The sequence below is a fragment of the Callospermophilus lateralis genome, chromosome 6 (genome assembly GCF_048772815.1).
Source record: "Callospermophilus lateralis isolate mCalLat2 chromosome 6, mCalLat2.hap1, whole genome shotgun sequence".
Classification (NCBI taxonomy): domain Eukaryota; kingdom Metazoa; phylum Chordata; class Mammalia; order Rodentia; family Sciuridae; genus Callospermophilus; species Callospermophilus lateralis.
The window spans coordinates 151,158,543-151,178,200 of NC_135310.1; positions in this window are offsets into that span (position 1 = coordinate 151,158,543).

Consider the following 19,658-nt stretch of genomic DNA (forward strand, 5'->3'; position numbering starts at 1 on the left):
GTTCCTCCATGCAATAAAATTCTTAATTACAATATAAAATTATCAACATTTTTGGCCGTATGGTTTGTATTTCTGAAGTTTTAAAGAAGTCCTTTCTCACCTCTCTCACCAGGATGTCCTCCTAACATCTCTTCTGTTAACTCTCTAGCTTCACCTTTCTTCTAGGGCCTCAAGGCAACTGTATCTATCTGGGGTCCACTCTTGCATGGGCTGTGAGGTAGGGATCTTGCATTTGCCTTTTCTGTTCAATGGACCATTTTTCTCAGTCACCTTCTGAGCAACTCCTCTCTTCCCCAGTGATTTGGGGTGCTCCATCACTGTTCCCCAAATGCTCAGGTCTGCCTTTCATCTTTCTAATTTGCTCCACGGGTCTACATGTTAGTGCATAGAATTTATTACAATGGCTTTGTTGTTTATCTTAATACCCAGATAAGTCCCATTTTTACTTTTCTTTTTAATATTGACTTGGCTACTTGTGAGGAAGGAGATCTTCCTGGGCTGAGGCTCTGTGAGGATCCTGTCCAGTTGGGAAGCTCTCTCCCTCATATTTCTCACTTGCTTTGATCCCCCTACTACCTTCTTTTTTCCATATTCCTCTTTTTCTGGTCTCCCAACATGGAGCACCTGCTCCTTCCCCTTGCAAACTCCACTCCTCTTAGCCAAAAAGGGGAGCACTATCCTTTGGACTCCCACAAATGTCCCAATTTCAGGAGGTCAAAGTGACTATTTGGGGCATGAGTGGGATGCGGGGGGGGGCACTTCGGTTCTGCAAATGAGAACAAGATTGGGTGCTCCATTCTGGTTAATATCTTAATCTCCACCAAGGAGTACCCTGGCTATCACCCAACTGGTTTCCCTAAAAATTGCAAAGAACATCTTGCCACATTGAGCATTAAGTTCCCTGCAGACATCACAAGGTAATCTCCCTACAGTCTTTGTGACTTTGATCTCACCCTGTTGAAAATAACGAGCTCTGGTGTGATTATGTAATGGAGCCTTTTGCTGTTGCTTAGACCTGATATATGTTGCCACGATTGTCACAGAAACTACAAATGGCTCTCTTTCTGTCATCCCAGTGGATAGCACCAGCTCCAGTGAAGTGCTTCCAGTTTGTTGGGATTGGATGCCACAGAGTCCTCTAATAGGTAGGGTGAAGGGGCAAGGAGAGTTTATCCTTCCAGAACCCTTGACCCTAGGAACACTACTGATCTGAACGCCCCCTTTCTCCTGCAATTCTAAAACCAACCTAGAAAAAACACCTGTCCTCTGATAAACTTCGACAGATTGACCTGGGGGAGGGGGAACAGGCAGTGATGAGAACACAGACACATCAGAGCTCAAGCCATCAAGATGAGGACCGTTTCCAAGGAAATTTGATTATTTACAGCTCTGCCAAATTCCTAGGCCTTAACATATGTAAATCGAGGCCACGCTGAACTTGAGGAACACTTCACTCCACCCATTCAAGTCCTACTCTTCCCCTTCCTTCCACCAGGGTCTCCCTCCCAGGTTCCACTAATCAAGCCACTCCCGGTCTGAACCACTCCTGTCTGAGAATCCGTATTCTAGAGTTTACAGCTGCATCTTAAAAACCAACACCTCTGGAGTCACTGACATGTCCCTGTTTTCACAGCAGAATTTACCACTTCCTCTCCTGAGTCACTGCACGTCCCACACCAGGGCAAACACATTCCTCACACCCAGTTAGGAAAACCAGAGGAATCCCAAGGAAATCCCAATCTCCCCTCCTGCCTTGCTTCTTCCTACTGAACTGAGGCTAAAAGCAGCACTCACCGTTAGAAGATCCTTTCTTGGTACTTTATTATCCTCAGCCTTGTATCCACCCTGAAACCTGTTCACCCTTTACCTCTGCACATTGTCTCCAGGAGCAGAGCAGGCTGCGAGGGACCATACCCGTGAATTCCTGACCTCCCCGAACACATACCGGTACGGCCTTCGTCGTCCTCCATACATCTTGATTTTTTTTTTCTGTCTTGTTTTGTTAAGGTGCTGGGGATGGAACCCAGGGCCTCATGAATGCTAGGCAAGCACTCTACCACTGAGCTCCACTCCCAGCCCTGAACACATATCAGTGCGAACAACCTGACCAACTCCATCCCAGAATCTTCCACGCAGTGCAATGGCCGCCACCGCAGGTTGCAGAGGCAGAGGGGCTGTCTAGACCTGAATTTTAAGGCAGTGTGGATAGACGTTCCTGTATCCCATGGAGTTGGCCTTTCCCTTGGAAGAGGGCATTCCTGTTTCCTAGTTCACTGACACCTAAGACCTGTTCTAGCCTCCGTAACGTGTGCCCAAGGAGCAGGTAGTGTAGTCCCGAGGATTCTTAAGCCCCCTGATGAACATATCATTATGCATTCACCACAGTGAGTTGCATTATTATGTTTTCAGCAGCCTGCAAGAGAGACCCTGCTGAGCAGGATGAAGGAAAGTCCCAGCAATTAATTGGTAGAGTTGAATTGTTAACATTCTCCCAGTGTTCCCAGGCGCAGGGCTCTTGACTGGCCTGCTGGAGAAAATAACCAGGGGATGGGGGAAGAACGAAGGGTGGAGCGGAGGGAGGAAAAAAATCTCATTAAAACCCCAATCAAGGCTTTTTAGCACTCCCCACCGCCCCACAAAGACATTTGCTTTGAGTCCAGAACGTTATACTTGCTGAATGCTATTATCATAACAAATCTCTGTGCTTTCCTAAAACCTGAAATTATTTGCTTTCCTTGGAAACTTTTGGTGTGAGGTTTGCTTTGGAAAGCTCATGTGATGGGTCCCCAGGAGAGCGTAGGGTTGGCCGCAATGTCTCCGATGACATGCATTTCTATATGTGGACACATATGCACATACACCACCATACATGCATGTTATGTAACACATATGTGTTATGACCAAACCCAAATTGTTTTTATAACACATTCCAAGTCAGTTGTATTCACTTCAACCTTCCTTCCTTCTCTCCCCACCCCACCTTGGTATTAGGATGAAAAAGAATTGGCTTTTTCTCAAAAGTGATTAGGTCAGTGCCTGGGCAGCCCTTTCTGATCTAAAGACTGCTGCTTCGGCAGATGCCTGTCAGGCGCAGGACGGGCCTCCTTCCTGGAGCCGTGTCCCCTCCTGCCTCATTCCAAGGGAGCTCCCAGGAGCCATCTGTTCCACCTGGTCCTGGACTCTTGCATGTTGACCAGGACAAAAATGGGCATCAGACCCATCCCAGACCAGCAAAAATCCCAAATTACAGGCCCTAGGACTTTGGAATGGGATTGAGAGGTAGATACTAGGATGTGGCTATGCTGGACCAGCTGGACTGAGCACAAGAACAAGCCACGGCATTGAACCAAGAAAGGAGAGAAATAAGCACCCAAAAAAAGAGAGAGAGGGACATGGTGGGGAGGCTGCTGCCTGACGCCCAGTGGCCCCCCAAGTGAGCATCGTCTAGGGCTGACTGGTCACCTGGTCTGCATTCATGGAGTAAGGGCCCTTCTGCCGCCGCTGAGAGCCAAAGAAGAGAAGTCAGAAGATTTTTTTTCTTTTAAGCACAAAGATGTTTTTTAAATGCACTGAGGATCCTAAGAAAGAAATCTTCATCTTGAAGAGATACATTCCCGTGTCACCGGCATTATTCCCGCCTCCTCCAGCAGTGAACTTGTGCCGATAGAATAAACCAGCCACTATACTCTTACTCAGGGATAAGATTCAGAGATAAGTGTCAGTATATTGTTGCCAGGATGAAATCTGACCCATATCACAATAGGTACTCAAGAGCCATTGTGCTCCGTACTTATCTACCCACGTTACTGAGAAAACCAAGTACACCGCTCTGGGGAAGAGCCTGACTTGGTGAACATACCGAGCCACCTCTAAATACTGATGTTCTACAGAGGTGAGGTCATTTGAATGGCACTGAAGGAAATGCTACTGGCCTCCACACACCCTTACCTTTCCCACTCGCCATGCCGCTCCCTGGTAATTCCATTTACAGGGTCATTCCTTCATATTACTACGAGTTCTCTGTTTCCAGAAATTTCCTTTTATGAGGTGAATAGAACATGGAAGATTTTACAAACTCAATCCATCACACGGTAGCATGAACTCGCTCATCGGGTTGGTTTGTTGATATTTTAAAAGCTCGAGGACCTGAGCTATCAAATCGCTATCTTGAGTGTGCAAGAAAATGGATTTCTCTCAGGTTGGAGAGAATTATTGAGGCTTCACCGTATATTTGAGATTCTGTTGAACACAAAATGAATATGACCCTATTCTTTTCTTAAGAAGCCTAAATTAAGTGGGAACTGGGGCAGAGGGACCATAACAAGCGCGATACCCCAACGCATGCCTGGTATAGGAGTAGCCCATGGAATGGGATGGGGGGTATGGAGTGTGGGTACAAGTCTACCCATGAAGCAGACACCCCTCCAGGCAGAGACACCAGCATCCCACACAGGTCCTGTACAAAGACACTGTCATATAGAACTTGATATGGTTTTCCACCAACCAGAAGAGGGGAAGGCCTGGAGGCGCAGGTGAGATTGTTATTAGGGCTGGATCAGAAAGTGTTGAGGGCCACAACCGAGTCGGGATGACGCATGGCATTTTTGCCAGAAGTAGTGGTTGAGAGGTGACGCCAGCGAGCCATTAAGATGATGACTTTTGAGTTCTGGTGGAGTTCCCGTTGAGTTCCGCTTGAGCTCTCGTGGAGAGTTCCCATTGGTTGGGGAAGTGCCGGAGGAGGGAATTTTCCGGTTGCTGGTTCCTGGAGGGGCCGCGTGGCATTCGGGAGGAGTTCCCAGGAGCGTGCGTGGAGTGTGCTGGTGGAGTTCAGAAATAAAGTTTGTTCCTGCTTCAGTGGCTCGGGATTTGTGCCCAGCCAGACTGCGGCAAGAAAGGCCCTTTGGTCACACCAAGAACCATGTATACAGCCCCCAGAAGCTTTGCCAACTCTGACGAGCTACATGCTAGCCAGCAGAGACGACAGGAATCATTAAGAGGGCTGTTCCTGAATTCTCATGAGAAAGAATTCAGAGGTCTACCCAAGAGAAAACCATGTCCTTTTAGCATTTGTGAGTCCTCTGTGTCAAGCTCCATGGTCATGAACCCTTTCTCGTGAGTTTTTCTTTCTTTTCTCTTGCTTCAGTGACTTATAGAGCTCATCACAATCGTGTGTAACTTCCATATAACACTTCCTTACCGCACTGGTAGCGCTATAGTCCAAAACAGACTGGCATGTAGACAGTTTTGTGGAAAATACTTACTGGTTTCTCTGTGTTTAGGCAGAGAATTGGTGAATTAGCTCATTGAGGCATGTGATGCTACCCAGGGCATGCCTGGGTTAGAGTGAGTAGCTACACACTTTGGCTTATAATCAGATCATTTAGCACATTCAAAACCTATCTTTTTATATATTTTGGAGAAAGAGGAAGGAAGAATAAAAAAAAAAAAAAAAAAAGCAAAGACCACCATGAACAAAAATAACAAACAACGCATAGGAAGAAAGTATTTCAATGTCAGTATGGACAAAGGATTATGGTCTGAAATTTACATTGTAAATATAAATTTTTGCTGCCTCTCTGTAAGATTGGGGCAGCCATTCTGAAGGGGAAACCATGTTGGTGCATGGTGCATGCTCAGACCCAGCAATCCTGTCTGCTGCTAATTCTCAGGGATTATCTCAGAGGTCTCCAAGGAGATGTGCAGGAGTGCCCTCATGGTGGCCCTTGTGGTAATGGGGAGCTGAAGGCACTCCAGGTGCTGACCTACATGGGCACTGCTGAGCACAGCAGGGTGCAAAGGCTGGGCTTTAGTCAACTTTTTCATTGCTGTAAACAAAAGACCTGACAAGACCAACTTAAAGGGAGAAAAGTTTGTTTGGGGCTCTGGGTTTCAAAGGTCTCAGTCCATAGATGGCCAACACCATTGCTCTGGGCCCAAGGTGGGCCATCATGGCAGAAGGGTGTGGAGGAGGAAGGCAGCTCAGGACATGGCAATCAGGAAGCAGTGACAGCTCCACTCACCAAGGACAAAATATGTACTCCAAAGGCACACCCCCCTGTGCCCCACCTCCCCCAGTCACTCCAGATGAGCCTACAGTTACCACCCAGTTAATCCATATCAATGGATTAATCTACTGATTAGGCTACATCTCACTTAATCTAACCATTTCACCTCTGAACTTTCTTCTCTTGTCTCACACATAAGTTTTGGGGAGACACCTTACATCTAAAACATAGCACGCTGGAATACTGCACTCCAGTGCGCAGGCGTGAACCCAGTGCACACGAAAACATGGAGGCTTGGTGGCGTGCCAAGCAGAAAAAGAAGCAGAATGAAATTTTTATATACCATGTATGTAAATTTAAAACATGTGTTTACAAAACAAAACACAACATGTTTTATGAGAATACTGGCAAATAAAAGAATATACATAGACGCGTTAAGCTGATTGTCTACAGAGAGGCTGAAAATAGAGTTGGGGAACAGGAGTCAAAGGGAAGCACGGGATCAGTCAAAGAAGGGCCTCAGATAGAAAGGATTGCAGGGCGCTGTGAACCAGTCTCTGTGTGTGAGGTGTAAAAACCTCTGGGCTGCAAGGTCCTTGAGCAGAGGGTCCAATGGACTCCTTTCCAAATTCCTGACAGGACCCTGTTCCATCTTGGGGTAATGTCCACTCATTGGACCATTGTATCTGATTGATCAATACCTCAAAAAATGAATGAATAAAGGAGTAACCTGATTGACAGTGGCCAGGAGAACTGGAGCCCTTCTCTGTAAACACATAAAGACTGCTGCTTCCTTCTGTGCTAGGCCCAGAAGTCTAGGAATGAAATAAGTGATGAGGGACAGACAATCCCTTCCCCATGGAACTATTCCAAGTCAGGCAAATGGAGAAGCAAAAACCAGTTATGACGCCTGGTGAGCACTAGGCCCTGGGTTCCCCAGTACCAGAAGAAAAAAAAAAAAATTATAAAACTCTGTGTTGAAGGGCTGTGTTGCAGACAAGAATGAGGGGCCAGGGACAGTGAAGAGGGTCTCCTAACCCTATTTTGGAAGGTCAAAAAGGGCATCCCAAGAGATGGATGGCCTTTACTAAGTCTCAAAAGATATACAGTAGAGCTTGATCAGAACTTTGTTATAAAAACTCTGATACCTACTTAAAAGGGCCTGTCTTCCAGCCTTAAGATAAAGCAGTCACTTTAACAGGTGGACCCCTGCTGTTCTCTTTACAGAGAAAGCGAATATATACATCCAAGTGGCTGTTGCCTGGGGCAGTCCAACAGGAGACGGGGCATCAGGAGTTTGAAGGGGAAGGTGTGTAGATGGCCGAGCTGCTTCACGGGTCTCTAGTTTTCCTTCCATGACGTGGCTGTAATTCTTAGCTTGCGTGGGAACATCGATGCTCACAGCTGACACACTGGACGAGTCTCACTGGGGAATACAGCATGTGTGTGTGTCAGGCTTTGAACCAGTGGGATGAACGGAATCTAAGAGTCCCTGGAAATGCCACAGCTGGAGAAAATACAAGAGCGTCCACTGCAGGGCCTCTCCAGACTCCTGGCTTCGGCATCCCTACAGGGCCCACCCATTGCGTCTGCCTCTTGGATTTAAGAGCTATCATTTCTAACAAGCTCCCTGACCCTGCAGATGCCGCTGGTCCAGGGACCACACTTTGAGAAGAACCACTGAACTGCTCTAATTGTGCTGCCGAAGACACTAGAAACCAGAGAATATGTGACATCTCTAAGATCACACCAATTCTTGGTGGCCTTCAGAGAAGACAGTGGAAGGGAAATAAAAATGCATGAAGGTTTTTGGACCAAGCCCACACAATCGGTGGCTCACAGGCACAAATGAGACGTCTTCTCTGACTCTTACAGTCATCTTCCGTTCTCCTGCAGCCAGGCCTGAAACGCATCACCAAGCACTAGGTGGAGTTGCAACCTTGACAAAGGTCACAGCGTCTGGTGCTGGAGGTACTTAGCACTGAATCTCCAAGCACTTCGCACAAGCTCTGACAGTCAGAACTGTAGGAACTCGGGAGAACTGGGTGAGGATGTCCTTGTCCACGCTCCCTGACACTTTGAAAAGGCAAAAAAAAAAAAAAAAAAAAAAAACGTGTTCCTGCAGATCGACTGGAGAAAACCTGCGCCACCTGTCAGCCCCGCACCTACTCAGGGAGGGGAGCTGCTTTGACCTGACAAATCCCCAGAAACCCTCCCAGACACAAAGGGAGGCAGCCGGCCTCCCTCCCTGGGAACCCTGCCATTGTGCAGGTTGTATTGGGGAGAATGACAGCCACAGCAGTTGTAGGACTTTCAATTTGCTTTACAAAAATAGGGGGAGGGAGGGGGGCCAAACAAAAGCAACCCCAGGCCTGTTTACCAGGGAGGAGGCTTAATGGGCTTCCAGAGAAAGAGCAGGAAGTGTGTGCTTTCATTCTGGTTTGGAGCGGACAAAGATGCAGGCTGGCCTCCCTTGTCCTGTTGTCCTCCCCTCCCCCTTTTTTACGAGGAGTTTGATGAGGGAAGACAAGTAAGCCATCAGATGGGGCCCCGGCCATTGGCAACGTCATTTATTGAGTTGAAGGTGCATTGTTTAGGCATTAAGGGTTCAGAGGTCAAGTCTCTCTGACTGTTTATCATATCCAGGGCCCAGAATACCATGGGCACCTCAACTGATGGTTGTTGTTCAGAGCAATCGAATCGCTACAAGATCATTTTGAATGGACTGCATCAGGATGTGTTGTTATAAAGATGGAAATGTACTTCTGCAAGATACCTGGTTCTGAACACAACCCCAAAAAATTAATAGTTCTGTCCACTGAATGGTTCTGTCCAATGAGGTGTCACAGTTACAAGGCTGCTAGAAGACTTGTGTGACTAGCTCTAAATTCGCTTCAGGTTCTCTTTCAGAGTTACAGAGCTGTGCGATGATTTCCGCCCCAACCCCCCCCCCCCCCAAAGATTTTTGGTCATATGTAACTTAAGAGAAGGTTTTGTGTGTTCCAAAGAATCCTAGTCTTAGTTGACCAGCAGGTAGTCGAACAAGCTGAGTAACAGGCAGATACAGTTATGCATCACTTAACAACAGGACCCGTCCTCAAAACGTATCATTAAGTGATTCCATGGTTGTGTGAGCAATGTAGAATCCACTCACACAAACTGGATGGTCCAGGCCCATCCTCCTCGTGGCCTTTTGAGGCGGTCAGGAGAGGCTGCTGCCAGCCAGTGAAACAGGACTAATTGGTTATAGTAAACGACTTTTACAAAAGTACACCCTAAAATAACAATAGAAAGCAGGGTTTAGAAAATACCCAGCCAGTCCCTAATCATGATCCCATATTATGTAGTTCCTAAACTGTACTTGCTACATACACTGTTATACCACCAGGGCACAGCAGCTTTCCTGGCAGCAATGTCACCTCAAATGCATGAGCAATGGGCTCATGATTATGATGTCACAATGACTCTGACGTCACCAGGTGATGGGACTTTCTCAGCTCCATTGGAACGTGGTGGTGGGACCACCACCATAAAATAGATGTGGTCTGATGTTGACAGAAATGTCAGGCAGTGCATGACTCTATTTTATAAATTATTTATAGACCACGCATAAACCAATTATCAACTTAACTTTGAGAGCCGATCACTGATGGATAATCATGACCATCTAACCACTCACCTGACCCACTGTGGCCCCTACCAAAGAGCCGGGATCCCTCTGCTACACCCGCAAACGTCTCTTTACAAAGGAGCTACGAGTTCTATTTTCCAAGGTTGGGTTCAGAAGGGCAAATTCTCTTGACTTTGCTTTTCCTTTTATTCTTAAGAGCCTAACTCAGAATTCTGAAAAGGGCTAGATCCCAGAACAGCAGCACACACCATGGCTGAGCTACGGCCTCATGCCATGCCATAAAGACAGTAAGAAACTCCTTCCAAAATTAAGTCCATTCTTGGAGTTTGCATTCTCCCCAGGCATCTGCGACACCACACACACAAACACACAGGCAGAGCTCTGATGTGGTTTCCGGGTTCCCAAGACTTGTGTAAGAATGCCCCTATAGAACTCTTCTATTTTTAATTTTTAATTGTGGGAATGGCTGATTTACTCTCAAAGAATGTTCAAAAATCCTCAGAGCTGTGCAAAGATCCATAATTATCAACAATTGCTAAGGCAGCTTAACCCTTATGTAGAATATTGTGCATACAAATGGGTTTATTTTGAACCAGTTCACACTATTAAACTTGAGTCTGGAGCGAGCTTTATCCCAAGGCAGTGCTCAATAACCCCACAGTAGCAAACACCTTGGTTATATGTCTTCCTATTTGGTTGGCTCGTTTTATATCTTTGCATGTTTAAATAGGCAGTGGGAGTGCTAATTAAAATGCAATCATGCAGATAAATTCTACCATGTTCCTAAAAGGTAAAATGAAAACCTTTTTGATTTCAAAATCTTTGTGATGTTCAAGGCAAAACAACAGCACGATCCTCAACCCACAGGAAACTTCATGATTATCACGTTTAAAGCCAAAACTCATTTCTGGTCTGTTTCTTGTATGTGGAATGTATAACACATTAATTATGAATAATTTCTTGGGAAAGTCAAGAAAAATTTTAGGTTACTGACTCAATTTGTATTGTCTGTGTTCTATGTGTAAAATGGGAAATATAGCGTATATTACAAAGCTATTTCTGTCCAAGGTCAAGGGCAAATCCTCTACTGGGTTCTCCATCAGACCTGCGGCACACCAGCTCTCAGGTGATCTTCATCACCAGCAACAAAGGTAAAACAATCATGCTACATCTAGCAAACCATCTTGTGCCTCTGAGCCTTAGTGCCTCTATAATAAGCCATAATAAGGCACTGCTGCCTACTTTTGAGATTATAGATCCATTTGGGAAGTTAATGAAAGCCATTGTTTCAGAGAACCAATAGACGTGTTCACCCCACAAAACTGTGACATGAATCTACTGATACTCATACTGATACTCATGGTGCTCAAGGTAAGAACCCCAGGTTCCTCCCAGCATGGACATTCCATATGTCTTCAACCAAGGCCTGGTTCTGAGTTCTAACCTGTCTGCTTTACTAACACTTCACACTGAAAAAATTAATCTAGCAAAAAAGATCATATAAAAATTAATCTTTGCTTCAGTGTGAGGATACTCTGCTGTGCGCACTATTTATAGCCCAGGAAATAACTAGAAACCATTTAAATAATAACTGTCTTGGCACCCTTGAAAGCACGAGACGGTCTAGGAGTTCTTATTTGCCCACTACAGAGGCCTGGGCTTTACCCCAGGCCCTCACCTCATGTCCATGGTCTCTCCCACACAGGTGCACCCACTACAACTTCAGACCCAGGCTCAGACAAGTGCTTGCCCTGCTCTGGTTAGGACTCCTCCTGGGGATGCTCTGTAAGATCTAAAAGGTTACCCTCAACTTTTGTCCTCACACTCTTCAGATCTATTCTTGGAAAGCATTTCTCACGAAATATACCAGAAAACAATATGTTCCATGGTCAAATATATCTGTGCATTGGAGATGCCCAAAGCATTGAGTCATATTGAAGGCTCTGAAAAGTCTCTCCTAGAGGCGCCATTTTAACTTTGCCTTACACATTGTTGTAAAAATGTCTGTGATCATAAAACAATATTTTTCCTATCACTTATTGGAGTAGCCTTGAAGAAAAAAGATCCAGTCTCCACCATGGAGTCGGGCAATGGACTGTCAGTGAGCTTACCCTACACTCTGTTTACTGGGTCCATTTGCCATTCCTTTCACCTACGCATCAGTTTGTTGGATGACCTCTTACGTCTTTCCCTACTTGGCTCATGGTGTGGTCAAGCCACCTGGATCCGTGCCCCTCCACTAGCAGTTCACTCCCACAGTTCTTTTTGGAACCCCTCACATCTGCATATAAGAAGACAGCCATCCTCCTGTCCAAGAAACAGATCCATTGTTTCCCTCTTCAAATGTGTTAGGTAGAGTGTTAGCAATTTGGAGGTGAAAGGACCTGAGAAATCCGATTCATTCTTCTAACTTTACAAATAAGAGAACAGACCTATGAGATCATGTGACTTGACAGAATTAAGACCCAAGCCCAGATTTGGGGATTCCCAGTTCGGTGACCCTAGGAAGTGGTTAGTCTCTTGGAGGCACATGAGATTGATTCACGCCCCCCCACGGCAAATAGACTGGTTTGCAATGAGGACTGAGGTGTCTGGCACAAGACCAGTAATCCACAGTGAACCAGTTCCACTCAGGTGTTCCCTGCAGGGAGGGCAGGACTAGCAATGAGGAGGCTCTTTCGGAACTGGGGGTACTGAGGGAGCACTGTACTGGGAATTGGACTCGGAGCTGAGCCTATTCCTCATTCTCCCGATAACCAGGGACAGGATCTTAACCTCATTGGGCCTCATCGGCTACCTCTATATCTCTTTTATTCCACGTTTTTGGATTCTGTGAGCCCAAGTTCTTTCCCTTAAATTGTTCTTTATCTTCAGCATCCCTTTTTTATATTTTAACACACAAACAACGAGCCCCGGGTCTGCATGGCCATCCACTATTTAGAGCCGAATTTTTTTTTGTCCTACGTGGGCGTTAGTTAAAGGTTCTCAAGATTCTTGAATAAAACATCTTTTAAAAAATTAAAATAAGCCAGGGATCCACAGCTGCTGATTTGGTCTTGAACAAATATCAAATTCCCCATCTCCTCCTGGAATCCCGGAATAAATGTAAGCCTCCCCCCACTCCCCCGTGCTCCCCCACACCCCCACACCCCCACGCACACCCACACACTCACCAATATCTACTTATCCTATTTCCTCAGCCAAGACCTGGAGCTCTCAGGAAAGGCACAGCCGTGTTGCATGTGAAATCTAGACTACTCCATTTGGTAATCTCAGTCACTTCCTGCAAATATCAAATCACGGCGTCATTAACTTCAGATTGTTATGACAGGGTCTCCTAATTTGAGTCTGCGGTAGTGCACTTAAATCATAACAACTATTAAACCGTTGCATTTATTTAAAGAATGTCCACTGCCCCCAGGGCCTCTGGGCATGGGTACAAAAATACTGCTATGGAGAAGAGTCCACAGCAGCTCTCAGTAAGCAACTTGCTGCTCATTATCACACTTTCACCAGTGAGACTAAGTACATCAACAAGGATGAACTATAAGAAACATATGATTCTTGTTCACACTTACATAAAATAGTGACAGTGCTGTTAGTAATTAGTTACCAGATCCTCAATTGCTTTGTTCTTTGGCATTAGTATTATGCCACTTGAAGTTTTACACCAAATTAACATTACCCACATTCAACTATTGCAAAGCCCTTTGAAAATGAGCTATACAAAAAGACGATCCGCCTGCCTGACTGTAAGATGCATACTTGAACTGTTGGCGCCCAGCCTCAAGTGCAGAGTATGCAGACACTCATTTCCACCTGACCCATCTTGGTACCGAGTCGTACTGTTCTGACCGGATTACCTGGAGTTGAGGGGCTTGTCCACCATTAGGAAAGACAATTCCAAGATTCAAAGCTAATTCACCTGTCTGGGAAATAAGTTGATTAACCTGTAACTCTGCCAAATCATCAGCCTAACAGATTAAAGGGAGGGAATGCAAATTCTGAATACAACCAAGGCATCTGCGCTTGGACTTCGTCTATTTCCATGGTCAGCCTGGAGACAGAGCACAACGCCAGAATTCCACAGATAATATTAATTAGTTTTGTAATCAGTGCTGTTAAACTCTTACATCCATTAAATGCAGCTTTCACTTTTCTGTTTGTAGAAAGCTAGTGATATCTGTTGATACCTGAATTCCTCACGAAAATGAATGAGGCGGTAACTATAAGAATGACTTCTATTTTAAAGAAAAAGTGCTTTGGAATAAAGGGGATTAGCGGAGACTAGGCAAAAATCCTGAAACTGAATTCTGAGTTCTTTTCCCAAAAAGTGAGTGTCTATGTTAACAAGAATAAAACAAAACAAAAACAAAACGAAAAACCCCTAGACAGCCACACCTTGGCTTTGTAAATGACCCATGGATAGTGTTTATACAGTCCTAGGGGTCTGTTTATTTGTTTGCTTTCTGCTGTCATTGTAACCGGGAAATTGGAGCTAAGTCTTCTCGCTGGATAACACAGCTTTGCAAGGCCTGAAACTCCCGAATCTTGACTACCCATTTCTAATTGAAATCTGGATATGCCAGTTAGTTGACTGGCTGAGACGGGACCCATTGGATCCCAAAGCTCCAGATTTGGCCATAGGATGCAATGTTTTATGAGCTGTAAGGAGAGATTCTAGAATGACATTTTATCTTTATCTTCCTGGTGTTCTAATGTAGGCAGACACTGTGCGTTTGCTGTTGAATGTGTTATCTTCTATGCATGGAAACCCTCCTGATTCATTAAGAGAAGAAAAAGCTCTTGAGGTCATCTCTGACTAGGGGAAGAACTGCATTTGTTAGCATTTTACCCTGTTGCTCTCGTGACCATATGGAAGATGTCTAGTTGGTTTAAAAGGGTCCCTCTGTGAAACTGGAAGAGGCTTGGGGGAGGGTGTTACACTAAGTGACATGAAAGAAATTTAGAACCCACAATCTTTATTCTTATTATCATCATCAAATAAATTGAATTAACCATCTCAGATATTATAAGAATGTAATTAATCATTTGCTGGGCAGATATTCCTTAAATATTAGCTTAAAGAACACATTCTAGATTCTAATAAGATTTTACTTTGTTGGCAAACAGAAAAGAATTATAGGATTGGCAACAAAAGTTTTCTTCCTGCAAGTAATTATTTCACTTAAAACAAAATACTCGACTTTTTTTTTTCCCCCTTTCCACGATGGAGAATTCTTCAATCCTTTTGGATAAAAGGCTTAGATGATCTGTTGTCTCTAGCTGGAATGACTGCATATGTTCAATAATATATCAGTTTCATCAACCGCCATAGAATAGGCACATATGACAATAAATCATTTTGGGAACTTCCTGAATCCCAGCCAAGTTGTAGACAATAAAAGATCCTGCTTGTAAAGTCAGCCATAAAAGTTAATTTCATACAGGTTCCCCAGCACACATGCCACGGTTCAGTTCCAAACAGATGTGATCTTGGAACAGCAATGGAATATGGCATGGAGTATTTTTCGCTAACTTTCCGTACCAGGAGATCCAAATACTTGGCGTTTTGTGTAACCTCGGATCATTAACACGTTGCAGCAGGTATGAAGAATGAATTCTTCAAGCTTTCCTAATGCCTTGAGATACTGCTGTTTCCACTCTAAAATATTCCTCCAGGTTGGAAAGATGATCCATCAAGCCAGCCGTGCAGAGACGGAGAAAATCTTCACAGAGCAAAATAACACAGACCACAGCGGACCACAGGGGCTGCGTTCTGAAAGAATTTCTTGAAAGAAGGACTTTCTCTATTTCCTTATTTCCTTTGGCCGGTAGATGTCCTAGCAGATAGCTTCAGGGACAAGGAGCCCCACCACTCACCCCGGGAGTCGACAGAAGAGGAGATTTAGAGGAAAGAGAAAGGTCACACTTTGCCACATAAGCCCGGTGACATGAATAGATTTCAAATTAGTCTGTTTATCAAATACTGCACTTTGTCCTTGGCTGTGAGAGCCACTGTACACTCTTCCGTGGCCCCGCTAAGGCCCACTATTTACCCTACGCATTCCTGAGAGCCCCCACGACCTTAGGCTAAACCCAGGTTTCTCCTCATTTTAAACAGTCAGGTTCCTGGGAAGTCACGTGTTCCCTGGGTTTTTGAAACGTGAGCCTTCTCCATGCACCAGCCGAGCCTCCCATTAAAGGTTCTCTGGAACTGATTCGCAACAATGACGAGGAATCCTTTGGTCTCATCTTTCGGTGGAATGGGGATTTTTCAAAATGCCATATAGATGGACCGTCTCCGCAAGAGCCCTGCTGAGCTCGAGAGTTCAGAGCCCTGCTGGTGGTGGGGACACTGCAGGACAGTCAGATGCCCAGGGCTGAATGAGGGCATCATTAACATATTAATCAAGTGCCTGAAATTAATTAAGGCCAACCTAGGGATTAAGGAGCTCGGGCCGAAAGAAAAATAGCACGATGATGTTTTGCGGTGGGTGTTTTTATCATCACGTCTTACACCCGCAGATGCTTCAAAATGATAACTGGCGCTTTCCACTTATCGTTCTACCTGAATATCAAACCAGCCTCAGGTACTGTGTGGGACTCCTATTTTGAGGAAACAGAGTGCTATAGTTTTGTTCTTAAATGTCCCCATGAGGCCCAGGCACTAAAGGCTTGGTCTCCAGCCTGTGGCACTGAATGGGACGTGAAAAAAAGTGAGGCCATTGGGGGGGGTGCCCTTGAAGGGAATATTAAGACCCAGCCCCTTCTTTCTCTCTCTTCCACTTCCTGACTGCCGTGAGGAGAGTAGCTTCCTTGGCCACCAGCACCCACGGTGATGTGATGTACCACCACGGATCCAAAACAACACAGCTATGTGACCATAGACCCAAACCTCTGCAACTATGAGTCAAAAATAAACCTTTCATCTCTTTAAGTTGTTTATGGCAGGTATTTTGTCACAGCAATGGACTGACACAGGGGCTTGGTAACTTTAGATAACTTAGTCTGTTTCTACTGCTATGTCAAGTACCTTGGACTAGGAACTTAACAATAATATAAGATTGCTTCCCACAGTTCTGGAAGCTGGGAAGTCTAAGTTCAAGGTGCCAGATGATTCAGCAAAGCTCGCTCTTTGCTCCTAAGAGGGCACTTTCTTTCTCTCCCACATAGCAGAAGGAATGGACAGGCCAAAAGGGATGAGCTTGCTTCCTCAGGCTTTTTATAAGGGCACTAAACTCATCCTTGGGGGTAGAGCCCTCAAAGCCTAATCACTTTCCAATGTCGCCATTTTTTTTTCATATGTCACCTTGGGGGTTAAGTTCTGGTCTATGAATGTTGAGGAGACAGATTCACTCAAACCATAGCAGTGGCAATTCCAAAAAGGATAAAGGAGACAAAGTCCATGATCCCAGGCACATGGACTTGAAAAGGCGGTACCGGGCATCCTAACACAACTCCACAACACCGCCCACCCGCACCCTGGGCTCCACGGGCTGTCCTCATGGAAGACAGGAGAAAGAGCATCCTACTCTCAGCTCCACCACTGGCCGGCTGCAGTCACTTTAAAATTTAGGCCCCACTTTTCTCACCTTTAAAAAAAAAGAAGAGCAGACAGAAGGTGACCCTAAGCCCACTCCCAGCTGGACCTCCTGCAGGAGTCTTCTGGGTGCAGGTGACGGAGACAGGCTGCATTCACGGCAAAAGGCAGTCCAGGTGCTTTGGGAGCCTTTGCCGTGTGTCATCTCAAGTGTCCAGCATTTTAGGAAACAGATACCCGGGTGTTGAGCCACGGGTGGGTGAGTTTCAAAGCCACCTGGTAGCCGGCTGAAAGGTCAAAGGGCAGAGCAGAGCCACGAGAAGGGTGGTCAGACTTGGCAGCCTCACAAGACTGTCCGCTGGTCTCTCAGGGAATCGGTCCTCAGATTATGGGTTGGTTTTCTCAGAACCAAGTGCCTGTGTTTTGGCTCCACCAAGGTCAAAACCAAATCCCTGGACCTTGACGGGCTTGTGCTCGCCCGAGGAGCTGAGCTAACATGGTGCCCCTTCTCCACTCTCGGCCAGCTGGACGGGTGCCACCGGCAGGAACAGATCTCCCATCCGGTCTCGTTGCTGGTCTCCCCTCCCTCCCACATTTTCTAATTCATAACCCAGCAGGTCTCCTTTGGCAGTGTGTCAGTGAGAGTTAAAGATCGCAACTGTTTAAACTGTCGTCTTTGGCAGTCGACGGGAGTAGGGCTGGACGGGCGTCCACACATGACAATGAGAGCCATTCCTTCACCTCGCAAGCCCACGAGAGCCACAGGCCGCTGCCGACAATAACTAGAACGTCTACAGCTCTCAGCGATGCCTCTCCGTCCTCCTCCATTGTCATCAGAACAGACTCATTTCCAAGATCCTAGAGCTCATTTTGTTCTATTTTGCTTAATGGGTCAAGTCTTTGGAGACAAGCCCGGTATTATATAAGGTAATAAATGGTGCTTCAGCGGCAGGAAGAGCTCTCTCTTGGCTCCAAGGACAGCTTTCTACCTGGCAGGATGCTGTTCGTCGGTTTCTAGTCCATTTTACATCCTAGGAGGTGTGGGTTGCGAAGGAGTTATTCTCTATATACTCCAGCATTTGAAACACAACTGTTTGAGCTCACAGTGGTACACTCCCCTGGCAGTGTCTACGCTAAGACTAGAGAGTTCTAATGACCTCCGCCCTTGGTCATTCAGAGGCCTTCCGGCACTCCAGAACAACCTCATGTAGGAATCCAGCAGATAGGAACCTGATAGAGGGATGAGCCCTGGTCTGGGCTCCATTTGTCTAGGATTGTGCTCACGGCTTCCAGACTCGATCCTACCAACTCTGCAGGACATCAGTAAGATCTATTCCAAGGAAGGGCTCTTGTACTGATCATGGGTTTCCTTTACTCTCGGAGTTCTTTTTGGCATTCTGTACATAACACCGTGATGCCCTTGGAAGCATCCCTAAAAAAGCAAGGAAAACTTGCTGACATGTGAATCAATTTTGAAACTTTGCCATCTAGATAGATAAAAGATTCCTACAAATTAGCTTCTGCGGAGGGAGAAGAAAGAAGCCACAGATGGGTACTGTTATCCAGGAATTTTCCAAGGTACTTTCACCAACCCTGGGCAGAAATATTTTTTTCCAATTAAAAAAAAAATGCACTTTTACCAAAACAACTGCATAAGTCTTATGCCTTGGGAAAGAAAATGAACCTTGAAAACATCTCTAAAGGAAACTCCAAATACTTTGGAGAATGTCTGTTATAGCAGCACGAGCAGACACTGATTTTCATAGTCCCAATCCAACCATTACAATTGCCTTTATATTTTATATAATTAGTAGTCGATCCTCAAAATGCCCAAGTTAATACCAGGCCATTCAAAGTTATTAAAAGCAAACGGACACTTGAGTAGCAATAGTGATGGTCTTAGTATAATCTAACATCTGGGTAACACTTGAGAGTTGGCCCAGTGCTTTCATATTTATCAAACTTTATCCCTACAACCTCTCTAAATAGACTTCTATTATCCTCATTTCATAGATTAACCACGGTGGCCAAAGTGGTCACAAGTGGGATTCAGGGCTGAGCCGTAGCTCAGTGGTAGATCAATTGCTTGCCTAGCCCGTGCAGGGCTCTTGGTTTCAACCCCAGCACAGCAAAGAATAAATAGGTTGAAATGGGACTCACATTCTAGTCTTCTAAATCTCCCTTTATTGTGTCAAAAACAAGTCTCGGCAGTGCTTGGTCCACTTATGATACATATGGGAGAATCGTCAGTTAAAAGATAAACTTTACATTTCTGAAATTGCAGGTGCTCCGACGATTTTAATGGGTAAAACATCACCTTACAAACCGACAGGCTTAAGTACTGAACACAGTGAGCTCAACAGCTCTTCCTGGGCACTGAGACCTTGCACAGTGCTGTACCATCTAATCATGTACCCAAGGACCCACTGCAATGACTCTGGTTCTCTGGGGCAGAAATCCCTTGGTTCTCCTGCAGTTT